Below are 13,665 nucleotides of genomic sequence, written 5' to 3' on the forward strand. Positions count from 1 at the left end.
ACCTCCATATGCCGCGGGAGCGGCCCAAAGAAATAGCAAAAAGACAAAAATAAATAAATAAATAAATAAATAAATAAAATAAAAATAAGAGTGGGAGTTCCTGTCGTGGCGCAGAGGAAACGAATCCACCTAGGAACCATGAGGTCGAGGGTTCGATTCCTGGCCTTGCGCAGTGGGTTAAGGATCCGTTGTTGCTATGAGCTGTGGTGTATTTCACAGATGCAGCTCGGATCTGACATTGCTGTGGATGTGGAGTAGGCTGGCAGCTACATCTCCGATTAAACGCCTAGCCTGGGAACCTCCATGTGCTGCGGATGCGGCCCTAAAAATAAATAAATAAATAAAAATAAAAATAAAAGAGTGAAAAATAAAATAAAATAAAAGTAAAGTAAAAGAGTATAGGGGTTCCCGTTGTGGCTCAGTGGGTTAAGAATCCAGAGAGTACCCATGAGGATGCAGGTTCCATCCCTTGTCATCCCTCAGTGGATTAAGGACCCGTCGCAGGCCAGCAGCTGCAACTCCAATTTGACCCCTAGCCTGGGAACTTCCATGTGCCACAGGTGCGGCCCTAAAAAAGAAACAATGAAAGAATAAAAAATAAATAAAAGAATGTCTAATAAAGAAAGAACTTAGGACTCTTGCTTTACACACATTTAATTTTTATTATAATTTTTTAAAATTTTGTTGAAGTATAATTGATTTATAATACACACAATTCTAACATAATTGGTTATAAGTCTTCCAAGGCCAAGGCCATTTGAAGAAGTAACTTTGGAGTTCCTGGTAACTGAGCAGGTTAAGGATCTGGCATTATCACTGCTGTGGCGTGGGTCGATCCCTGCACGGGAACTTCCACATGCCGTGGGGATGGCCATCCCCCAAAAAAGAAGTAATTGCTGCTAGAAGTATGCCAGGAGCTATAAGCAGCAATGATGACTAGAATCACAGAATCAAAAAAAGAAAATCAAAATTAAAAAGTGAATATCAAAAAACAGAGCAAGCGGGACCATTGAGTGTACAGCTGTATATAGGTCCTAAGAGTCCACAATTACTGGCTTTGTGACAAAGCTCAATGATTTCCATTCAGAGTTTTAACCTGGATGGAGTTCCCATTGTGGCTCAATGGGTTATGAACACAACATAGTGTCTGTGAGGATGCGGGTTGGATCCCTGGCCTCACTCAGTTGGTTAAGGATCCCGAGTTGTTGCGGCTGTGGTGTAGGTCACAGACGTGGCTTGGATCTGACATGGCTATGGAATGGTGTAGGCTGGCAGCTGCAGCTCCAATTCCACCCCTAGCGTGGGAACCTCCATATGTCGCAGGCGCAGCTCTAAAAGGACAAAAGACAAAAAAAAAAAAAAAAAAAAAAGACGCAGGAGGAAGAACACCTGGTTGTGGGGCATCACTAGGGAACTTCCTCAGCCCTCCCCCTGGGAGTTAGCATGGCAAATATATTAAACGTATCTTTCTTTTGCCACAGCGGAACTCAAGGATCTATCCCCAGACTCCCTCCCCTCGAGGACATGGAAGTCATGCGGTGACATTCAAATACAGTCACTTCAGTGGTTCTCAGGCCACTTCTCCGGGTGAACTCCTGGCCATCTCCAAGGGCTGACTGAACATGTGGGGCTTATGCCCAGCCATGCTTGTAGTTGATAGCTGGTAGCTGGTAGTTAGTTGCTCATCAGGTGATGTGGTCTGATGTGACCTGCTTTTCCCCACATCGGTGCATGCCGAGGTGCCACATCCCCACTGGATCTTCAGCTGGCTGGTCTCTATTGCCATCCCATGACATGCTTTGTCCATACCCCAGGGCCCCTCGGCTGACTGCAGTGCAACTAGGGAGGACCCCTGGCAGGCACAGAGCCCTCTTGGCCCGATTCCAGTGTCACTGGCACACTTGTGAGGCTTGGTGCACTTCAGAGCACCTTCTGGAAGAGATTTGTCTTAGTAACAATGAGCAAATCCTTACGCAATGAGCTCCTGCTGTATAGCACTGGGAACTATATATCTAGTCACTTATCTTGGAGGAGAATGTGAGGGAAAGGATGTATATATGTATTGTGACTGGGTCTCTGTGCTGTACTGTAGAAAATTGACAGAACACTAAACCTGGGGTTGTTAAGAGTCCTGGCACACAATCGTAGCAATACAAGGATTCGCTCATTGTTTTATTTTATTTATTTTTGTCTTTTTGTCTTTTTTTTTTTTTTAGGGCTGCATCCTCGGCATATGGAGGTTCCCAGGCTAGGGGTCTAATTGGAGCTACAGCTGCTGGCCTGCACCACAGCAACACTGGGGGGGTGAGCAGGGGAAGGAGATGAGGTTTGGCTCAGGCCCCCGACGGTGTGATGGAGGAGACCGAGAGGCCCTCAGAGAAACAGTCCTTGAGCCAGGGCTAGAGGTCGCGCTCCGGAGCTGTGGGTGTGAGTTTGCACGAGAAGGAGTAATGGAGCCTGGGAATCTGTCCTGGACTCTAGTGTGATCACTGACTAGGACTCTAGGACAGGGACAATGTCAGGACCAGAGTGAATTAGCCCAGGACACTAGGCACCCTGGTGGGCGGCAGAGACCAACTGTGGAGTGTAGGGGGCCACTCCCACCAGACTCTAGTGAAGACACATGACACAGGAAATTCAGCTCCTGCTAGAATATTCCATCATGGCCCTGGGGCTTTGGGAGCAGAATTTAGAAGCAGGACAGCAGGAGAGGTTGTATTCCACTAAAAACAGGCATTTGAAGAGAAAGGGACCATTCTTGGCCATGGCACCTGTGGTGAAAATCCTGTCAACCCAACAGCACCGCAGCCCCATGCCTGCTGGCTGTGCAGACTGGGAACAAGCAGCCAGGGAGACCCCCTTGCTGGAGACCTTGGCAGCTCAGGGGCTCCCAGGGGTGGCTTATTTGTGTGCCCTCCTGGTGACACCACAGGTGGATGAAGGCCTCACATTGGGCCTGAGGCCTCAGGAGGAGGCCCCTCAAAGGCTGCAGTTGTGGCACCTCCAAAGCCCCTCACCACTGCCTGACGGAGCGTGGAGGCTGAATTGCAGCAGCATGAGGGATCTGTGCCCAGCAGGTCCACAGACGCTCTTAGACACAGTCCCTGTCCTGCTTCACAAACTTCAGTGTGCTCATGAATCACCCACGAGTCTGGTCAAGATGCAGCTTCTGACTTAGCAGGTCTGGGGTGGGGCCCAGAAGTCTGCATTTCTCACCAGTGCCCAACTCAGCTGGCATGATGTCCGTCTCACCACATTTCAATGACAAGAGTGGAGCATTAGCTTACAAGTTGGAGTGACCAAGGGAGATTAATTAACTTATTTATTTATTTATTTTTTAGGGCAACACCTGCGGCATATGGAAGTTCCCAGGCTAGGGGTCGAATCAGGTTGCCAGCCTATGCCACAGCCACAGCAATGCCAGATCCAAGTCATATCTGCAAACTACACTGCAGCTTGGGCAATGCCAGATCCTAAACCCACCGAGCAAGGCCAGGGATAGAACCCACATCCTCATGGATACTAGAATTCTTAACCCATTGAGCCACAACCAGAACTCCCCGGGGGGAGCTTTAAAACCTCTGCTGAGTGGGAAGCAGCCCAACAAGGGCAGGCAGGGGGCATTCGCCCACCAAGAAAGGCCATGGCCAGCCTGAGTGACAGCCTGGCTGGGGGACCCCTCCCTTCCATGGAACTGCCCACGGTGGGGCTGGACATTAAGGCATTTTTTGCTCCCTGGGCGATTTTAACATAGGACAAGATTTCAGAACCTCAGCTTCAAAAGGTCATTTAAGGGAGTTCTGGTTGTGGCTCAGCAGTAATGAACCCAACTAGTAGCCGTGAGGATGTGGGTTCAATCCTTCGCCTTGCTCAGTAAGTTAAGGATCTGGCGTTGCCCTGAGCTGTGGTGTAGGATGCGGACCCAGCTCAGATCTGGCATTGCTGTGGCCGTGGTATAGGCCAGCAGCTACAGCTCCAATTCGACCCCAGACTGGGAACTTCCATATGCCACAGGTGCAGCCCTAAAAAGATAAGTAAATCAAACAAAAGGTCGTTTGACAAATCCAGCCAATGCTAGATCCTGTGGGTGCACCAGGAGGCTGAGGCCATCCTACCCCAGGCCTTGGGAATCTCATCCTTCTGGAAGCCTCCAGCATCTGCACAGAACAGAACTGTGTCCTAAATTCCCTTTTCTCACTGGCTTCTCACCTCAGCCCTGTGATAGAAATATTATTACTATTATTATCATCCTCCTCTCTTTCTAGAGAAGGAGAGGAAGGCTGGGCCCAGTGAAGGACTTGCTCTAGAAACCTTGGTCACTCCCTGGGGACTTCGCCCGTCCTTTCACTGCCCCTCCCCTTATAGGCCTGACACCACCACCCCCATCTTGGTAGGAAGATTCCAGGGGTGGGGGCCATTCACTTCCTGCTTTCTCTGCAGTGTGCCCTTGGCTACCAACTATCACCCCCTCCCAGTTCATGGGGGGCCATGGAAGGAGACAGTCACCTCCATTCTGGGGCCATTGGTCCCTCTTGCCCATTAACTAAAAGCGGGGCAGGGGTAAGACTAGGAACACCCAGCAGTTTCCAGGAGCTCAGCTCACAATAGAAAGGAGTGGAGGGCGGGGGGGAAAGGCCACATCCCGGCGATCTGTTGTCTGGTAAATCCTCCCCAAGCCTGGCCAGGCCATCTCTTGTTGAATCAGGTAGGACAGGTAGCCAGGATGGGCGCTGGGCTTGTCCTAGGGGCCACATTCCTAGCATGACCACCCCCTCTCCCACACAGTGTTTGTGTCATCAACCCCCAGGGAAATGAGTCTTCTCTTCAGAAAACGACTTGGTGGGTGCAGATCCAGCCATAAAGATGTCCATCTCCTTTGAACCATCCCATTCCAAGAAGCCAACCTTAAAGAATGTGAAAATAGAAAAAGCTAAATGCAAAAAGAAGATTCATGGGGTTCGCAATGTGACTCTGTCAAGGCTGTCTCTGTGAGGATGCAGGTTTGAGCCCAGGCCTCACTCAGTGGGTTAAGGATCCAGCATTGCCACAAGCTGTGGCTCAGGTCACAGATGCAGCTCGGATCTGGTGTTGCTGTGGTTGTGGTGTAGGCTGCAGCTGCAGCTCTGATTCCACCCCTAGCCTGGGAACCTCCATATGCTGAGGGTACAGCCCTGAAAAGACAAAAAAAAAAAAAAAAAGGATTTACGGAAAAGCAGAGGCCCTTTCAATGTCCATCTAGAGAAGAGAGAATCTATTCTTTTTATGTTTTTTTTTTTTTTTTAACCTCACCCTCAGCATGCAAAAGTTCTCAGGCCAGCAATCAAACCGCATCACAGCAGTAACCAGAGCCACAGCAGTGACAATGCCAGATCCTTAACCCACCAAGCCACCAGGGAACTCCATGTTATTTTTAAGCCATTACACAAAATTTGCTAATTGTGGTTAAGAAGACGAACTCAAAAACTGCGAAAATACTTTCCTCATGGGGCAGGGGCTAGGAAGCAGAACTCAAAATTGTATTTGCACAGGCATGTCAACCATTTACAAATGCATACACAAAGGACTGCAAAAATAACTCAAAGGAGCAGTGGCTTACTGTTCATTAGAGTTATTTGAGTGCATAGAAATCCCTGCGGGGGTCTTGGTAAAATGTAAGTTTGTATTCAGTTTCTTATGTTTGATATCAATTGCCTGATATATGGTTCAAGAACGAAAATCCAACTAGATAAAATAGAAACTTCATGAAATGTTTGTGCTACAACAAAAGAGCAGAATAAAAACTGATTCAAGATTCATTTTTTTTGAGTGAAACTTTTTATTGTTTTGTTTTGCATTTCATGATCGCCTGCCCTGAGCTGAAGGGTGAGCCCCTCTGTGCTGACTGTACCCCCCATGAGCCAATATCACGCAGTATCCTGAACACAGCAGGGCGATGCCCACAAGGTCCAGAAGGACAAGAGAGCAATCCCGTAGGGGAAGGGCAGTTCCAGAAGCTGATACCCAATGGTCTCTTTTGAAAAGCTAATAGGAGCTTGCTGGGCAGACCACGTGAGGAATTCCTGGCAGGTCTGAAAGGGAGAAAGGGTATAATGGGCCCACAACTGCTCCAGGGGCCCAAAGGGGGTGGGGGAGGGGAGCAAGGCCAGATTACCTTTTGAAAGCTCCGTGTCCTGCTAAAGAACTTGACCTGGGAGGGAGTTCCTGCTGTGGCACAAAGGGATCAGTGGCGTCTTAGGAGTGCTGGGCCGCAAGTTTGATCCCCGGCCCAGGACAGTAGGTTAAGGATCCCGCACTGCCGCAGCTGCAGCTTCCATTGAGATTGATACGATCCCCGGCCTGGGAACTCCATATGCTGTGGGGCAGCCAAATTACAAAAAAAGAGCTTTGCCTTGACCCCAGAGGTGGTGGGAAGCCCTGGAGGTGTTTTGAGTGGTATGAGAACATGATCCACCTGGTGTTAAAGCTGGCCCAGAAGTTCCCGTTGTGGCAAAGTGGAAACAAATCCATAGTATCCATGAAAATGTGGGTTCTATCCCTGGCCTTGCTCAGTGGGTCAGGGATCTGATATTGCTGTGAGCTATGGCATAGGTCGCAGACACAGCTCAAATCTGGCGTTGCTGTGGCTATGGTGTAGGCCAGCAGCTGTAGCTCCAATTCAGCCTCTAGCCTGGGAACTTCCATATGCCACAGGTGCAGCCCTAAAAAACAAACAAACAAAAAAAAAAGGAATTTAAAGTTGCTTCTAGTGTCAGTGAAGGAAAGGGCTGGCCAAAGATACTGAAATGGGCCCGGTCAGCAGCTGTGAGCACCCGAATTAGTGAGGAAGGGAGAGGGAAGGGCTTGCCCAAGAGTGACTGAGTTAATCAGGACCTGGAGACTGATTAACTGGAGGGAATACTGGAGAGGAATGAGGCTGAGATGCTGAGAAACTGGAGGAGTATGTGGCTCCCATGCCAGCAGGAAGGGCAAGGGTTTGTTGGGAGGGCAAAGCCCTCGTCCATGAGATGGAGAGAGAGATCAGGCTCCACCAGCACTGACCTGAAGCCCTTGGGACCAGATTAAGAAGGTACTACCTGATTTAGTGCATATATGCTTGATCACACCCTTGGTGGCGTCCAGGGCAACAGCCCATACATAATCCAACCCACTGACATTCCTGCAGCCGACACTTGAATATTCATTCACACAAAGTGGGTCTGCCAAGACCATAAACACCTCAAGTCAAGGCCAATGGAGGCTGCCACCAAATGAGTTTGAAATCCTTTGGGCTCGGGAATCTGGGATTGAGGATGAAGCATGTTGAATCAGCATCTGTGGTAGCTGAAGACCCAGCAGAAGGAAGGCCCCCGGGAGAGAAGGGAGCTGAAGAGAGCTGAGGACCAAGGCCTGGGAACAACCACAAAGGGAGAGGCAGGAGAAGACCCAGCAAAAAAGGCTGAGAGGAGGCCACCGGATTTGCAGGGGAGAAGAAGGAAGGACTAGCCTGCAACCCCAGGAGGTAAGAGGAAGCCGTGAGCAGGGACAGCGCCGCAGAAAGGCCAAGTCAGAGATGGCCCAAATGTTCCCCCCACTCGGTAACAGGTAGGTCATAGGACACCTGGACCTGGGCGTGGGGGAGGGGGGAAGTATCAGTGGCAGGTGGCAGGATGGCTCAGCAATCCCGTGCAGGCAGAGGGAAGCAGGAGCAGCGCATGAAGGCTCCCCCTGCAGGAGTCATGGCCAAAAAGGCAGTGAGAATGGACTACAGAGCCTGACCATGGGACTGCAGGACCAGCTGTCTCAGTGAGTGACAGAAAGAGCGAAGGATGGAAAGTGAGTTAAAAGACACAACATGTGTCCACCGAAAGACATGTATAAGAATATTCGGGGCAGGAGTTCCCTGGCCTGGCAGGTTAAAGATCCAGCATTGTCGCCACTGTGGCAAGGGTTTGATCCCTGACCTGGGAACTTGCACACGCCAAAGGCAGTCAAAAAAAAAAAGTCCGTGGTATTTTTGTTCACAATAATCCCAAACTGGAAATAACCCAAATGCCCATCAGCACCAGAAAGGATTAAAAAAACAGTGACTTATCCAACCAGCAGGGATAAGAATAATCTAGGAGTTCCCTTGTGGTGCAGTGGGTTAAGGATCCAGTGTTGTCACTACAGCAGCTCTGGTCACTGCCGTGAGGCGTGTTTGATCCTGGCCTTGGAACTTCTAAATGCCACAGGCTCAGCCACAAAAAAAGCAAACCAAAAAAAAAGAAGAAGAAAAAGAAACTATGCTACCCACAATGACGTAAGGAAAATCTTACAAACATGCTATAGAGAGTAAGAACTCAAGGACTTTACTGTATATACATGACCCCTCAAGGAAAAAATTTAAGGATGATGGACCTTAAGGTTTGGGATGCAGAGCAGTCCAGGAGAGGGCAGGCCCTGCACTGTGAGGCTGAAGCAGACCCAAAGGAAGCTGGTGGTGTTTGCGAGGAGAGGGATCTGTACTAGTTTATTCTCAGGCTCTGGTCCATTGAGGACACGGGTTCCAGCTGCTCTTTCCCTGTCCAACCCCAGGTCTGACCCCAACTCCACTGTAGCTTCTACTGGGCAACACTGTGGATACCCCACCCACACACGCATACACACCACACACCACACACAAACAAGGGCCAAACATGGGAAAGGCTTTAGTGAAACCCTATGAGCTGAGTGGTCCTGTCTGGCCCACTGACACCTGAGGCCCCATTTAGGGTCACCTGGTCCTACTGGGGTCCTTTTCCTTCTTTTTTTCTTTTTTTTTTTTTAGGGCCGCACCCATGGCATATTCCCAGGCTAGGGATTAAATAAGAGCTGCAGTTGCCAGCCTACACCACAGCCACAGCAATGCCAGATCGGAGCCACATTTGTGACCTACACCACAACTCAAGGCAACTCCAGATCCTTTAACCCACTGAGCAAGGCAGGGATCAAACCCACGTCCTAATGGATACTAGCCGGGTTTGTTTCCACTGAGCCACAGTGGGAACTCCTGGGCTCCTTTTCCTTTGGTTTGAGCTCCTCCCCAGGAGACTTCAGCTCTCACACACATGAGCTGTCAGTGCAGTCGCCCTCCCTCTGCCTGCCCCGGCCTCTCCAGGGCCTCAGGATGGCCCAGGGAGGACACAGGGAGCAATGAATAATAGCCCAGCAGCTGTCCTCAGCTGAGATGACTACAACTCCAAAACAGTTAGAGTCCTAATTTCCTGAGTCTTAATTTTCTCTTCAGTAAAACAGCTAGGTCTAAATTAATTTTTAAGGCAGATGCATTAGAAAGGCCCCAGAGTGACTGTTCATAAATTTCTCAAATTCAGACTAAGGTAAAGGCAGGCAGAAGCCCAGCCCCTGCCTGTGAGGCTCTGAGCTCCAGTAGGGGTGCGTCCCACAGGTCTGGGCAGCACAAGCTAAGCCCTGTGTGAAGATTCTAGGTCGGAGGAGAGTGACCTAATTAAACACACAGGCTTATTCTTAGACGAGGAGCCCCAGTTAAGGCCCCTGGGCAGCCACAGCGCAGAGGCACAGCCCTAGAAGTGACGGGAATAATTCTTATTTTTAAACAGCAGTTACTTACTTTTTTTTACTTACTTTTTTTGTTTGTTATTTCCCCAATACAATTTTTTTTCTACTGTACAGCATGGTGACCCAGTCACATATACATGTATACATTCTTTTTTCTCCATATGATATCACTTATATCTGGAATCTAATACACAGCACAAATGAATCTTTCCACAGAAAAGAAAAACATGGACTTGGAGAATAGACTTGTGGTTGCAAGGGGGAGGGGGAGGGAGTGGGATGGATGGGGAGGTTAGGTTTGATAGTTACTTACTTCTGATTATAAAGGTAGCACATATTCATCATGGCATGTTTGGAAAATCCAGAAAGTACAGACAAGAAAATACTACACAGAGATAACTACTGTTTTTACCTTTCTTCAAGGTCTTTTTTTTTTTAATACACCTTCATATGTTTAACCCTTGGGGGAAATATTTATTCACATAGTGGATGTGGGAAAAAAAATAGAAGATTATAAACAGCATGATCCCAAATTCATTAGTATTGTGGATATAGTTCTCTATTCTGTTTCTTTCATTTTGTATTAAAACACAAATACCCTATATCATTGAATATTCAGTTACTTGATTTTTAGTGGCTGTACAGAGTCCCCCATACAGATGTAAGAGAGCATTTATAGTGTTTCCAGTTTTTCAAATAACTTTGCAATGGACCTCCTCTGATTTTTTTCCCCTTGGACTAGATATCCAGAACTAAAAATTACTTAGGACTCTTATTATACATACATGACCAGGAGTTTTCTGCTATGAACAAAGTATGATAGTGTCCATGGCACATCTTGAGTCCTATAATAACAACCAGAACTCTTTTATCAACTGGTGGCAGATCCAGATCCAACCAGAGGCCAGTCAGTGCTCAGCAGACACCAGCTCCTGAAAGCCACTTGGACTTTGTGACTAAGCCCAGCCCCAGCATTAGTCAGCTCTCACGAGGTACAGCTGCTGTAACAAACAACCCTAGAATTTTAGAGGCTAACAACAAAGAAGCGTTCTCTCTTGCCCACATTACTCATCAGATGTGGATCAACTGTGACTTTGTTCCAAATGACTTCCAGTTCTGGGACCCAGACTGAAGGAACAACCCCTGTCTCCATTCTCATGGCCAAGGACAAAGAGACAGAGCAGAAACCCACCATGGTTTTTAAGGCCTTGACACGGACATGGCAGGCACACTCCCACTCACTTCCATAGGCCCAGGGAGGCAATGTGGTCAGGCCTGATGCAGTGATGGAAAGGAGTACATTCTTCCCATGGAGGTGCTCCATAGGTCACATCCAGGCATGCAGAATCCTCTGCAGAGGGGACCAAAAATAACCGGGAACAAGAATACAACTGACCACAGCTCAAGACCTCAGCAATAATGCTCAGTGTTTGTCATCACATCCTGGGAATGAACCTGACATCAGGAATATGTGGCAACCAAAATCCCTCTCATGGTGGAAACTCCCAGGCCCTAGAAGGCTTCTCCAGTGATGAAGAGGGTGACCTGAGTTTGCCCTTTATGCAAATACAGGAAAATACAAATGCCTTTGTGTGTATGTATGTATTTATATACATATATCTATAAGTAGCTCCATTAAAAATAGTCAAGAGAGGGAGTTCCCTGGTAGTTCAGCAGGTTAAGGATCTGGCATTGTCACCGCTGTGGCTCAATTCACTACTGTGGCATGGGTTCAGTTGCTGGCCTGGGAACTTCCTCATGCCAAAGGCATGGACAAAGAAAAATTCTGTTTATAGTAATTGTACCATGATTATATGAAATATGTTAACATTAGGGGAAGCTGAGAAGATTATGAGGGACATCTCTGCACTATCTTTGTAATTTTTCAAGTCTAAAAATTTTGTCAAAATTTTTTAAAAATCAAAGCAATAACAATAAAAAAGCAACAATGAAATACACCACTTGCAAAGCCAAAAGACTTGTAACACACTGTGGGGAAGAAGGCTTACAATTCATATCACAAAGGTCAAATCTCCATCAAACATAAAGAGCTTCTAGAAGAATATCAATAACCCAATAAGAGAAAAAAAATTAATGAGGGGTTAATGAGCCTGACTAATATCCATGAGGATGGAGGTTCAATCTCTGGCCTTGCTCAGTGGATTAAGGATCCAGTGTTGCCATGAGCTGTGGTGTAGGTCGAAAACACGGCTCAGATCCAGCATTGCACTGGCTGTGGCATAGGCCAGCAGCTGCAACTCCAATTCAACCCCTAGCCTGGGAACCCCCGTATACCAAGGATGCAGCCCTAAAAAAAGACAAAAGAGAGAGAGAGAGAGAAAAGAATAATTCAAGGAATGGAAATTCAAATGGCTTTTATGTGTATTAAAAAAAAGATCATCAAAGAGTTCTCGTTGTGGCTCAGCAGGTTAAAAACCCAGCTAGTATCCACAATGACACAGGTTCGATCCTGGTGTAGATCAGTGGATTAAGGGTCCAACGTTGCCAAAAGCTGCAATGTAGGTCCCAGATGTGGCTCAGATCTGGTATTGCTGTGGCCGTGGCATAGATCGGCAGCTGTGGCTCAGGCCGGCAGCTGCGGCTCTGATTCAGCCCCTAGCCTGGGAACTTCCATATGTCACAGATGCAGCCCTAAAAAGAAAAAAAAAAAAAAAAAAAAAGATCAAACTCGCTCATAAAAGAAGTGCAAATTGAAACTACAGATACCAATTTTCACCTATCAGATTGGCAAAAATCCAACAAGTTCATAATATACTCTGCTGGTGAGGCTATGGAGAAAGAGGAACTTTCACACATACTTTGTGATCGTGTAAATTGGCATAGCCCCTTTGGGAAGGCAATTAGGCAGCATCTTCAAAATTAAAAGAAATCCTATGACTGCTGCAGATCCACTGCTAAACTTCAGATTGGCTGTACACATTCAAAATGACCACACAAACAAGTATGTTCACTCCAACATTAACAACAGTAAAAATAAATGGTATGTACTCATCAATAGAAGGGCTGGTTACATAAACAAGGTCCCTCCATAATGGAATATCATATGTGTACGCATCCATGCAAAAGAACGAGGAAGTGCTCCATCTACTCATAAGGAAAGACCCTCAAGGCATGCCAATCACTAAGAAGGAAACAAGGGTGCAGAACAAATTATACTCTGTGTAAAAAGAGAAGGATAAGAATCCATATTTATTTGCTTATGTTTTCACTAGAAGAAGATAGAAGAAACTTAAAAAAGGTTTCAGAGAACAGGAAAGTCGGTAGGAACCAGAGATGAGGAATAAGGGTCAGAGACAGATTTTTTCGCAACACATTGGCTCATATTTTTGGATCATGGGCCTTGTAGACGTATTACTTATTCAAAATATTCAAATAAAAACCACAGGGCAATTTTCATATACATAAAGTGTGATTGGAGTTCCCATAAATGAATTTGACTGGGAACCATGTGATTTCGGGTTTGATCCCTGGCCTAGCTCAGTGCATTAAGGATCCGGCGTTGCTGTGAGCTGTGGTGTAGGTCACAGATGCAGCTCAGATCCATGGCTGTGGTGTAGGCTGGCAGCTGTAACTCCGATTGGACCCCTAGCCTGGGAACCTCCATATGCCACAGGTGCAGCCCTAAAAAGCAAAAAAAAAAAAAAAAGAGAGAGAGAGAGAGATAAAGTGTGATTATAACTCCAAACAAAGTTATGCTGTGAGCACAACAGTCATTCTTTAGAATGAAAGATAGATGAGAGATAGATAGATAGATAATTTTTTTTTTAATGGCCACACTCATAGAATATGGAAGTTCCCAGGCTGGGGACTGAATCTGAGCCATAGATGCAACCTACACCACAGCTGCAGCAACGCCATATCCTTTAACCCACTGCAACAGGCTGGGGATCGAAACCATACCTCCACAGCAACCAGAGCTGCCACAGTCAGATCCTTAATCCACAGCATCACAGCGGGAACTTCTGAAAGATGTATTTTTAACCTTAGACTAACAAGACCAAAAGCATGCAAAGGACACAAACATTTCAAGATAAGTCCTAGAGTAATAAAGTGATGTGTATTAAAGCAACAACATGAATAGAACCAATAACTGGGTGCTGGAAAACCATC

This window comes from Sus scrofa, chromosome 3 (assembly GCF_000003025.6).
Source record: "Sus scrofa isolate TJ Tabasco breed Duroc chromosome 3, Sscrofa11.1, whole genome shotgun sequence".
In the NCBI taxonomy this organism is placed as follows: domain Eukaryota; kingdom Metazoa; phylum Chordata; class Mammalia; order Artiodactyla; family Suidae; genus Sus; species Sus scrofa.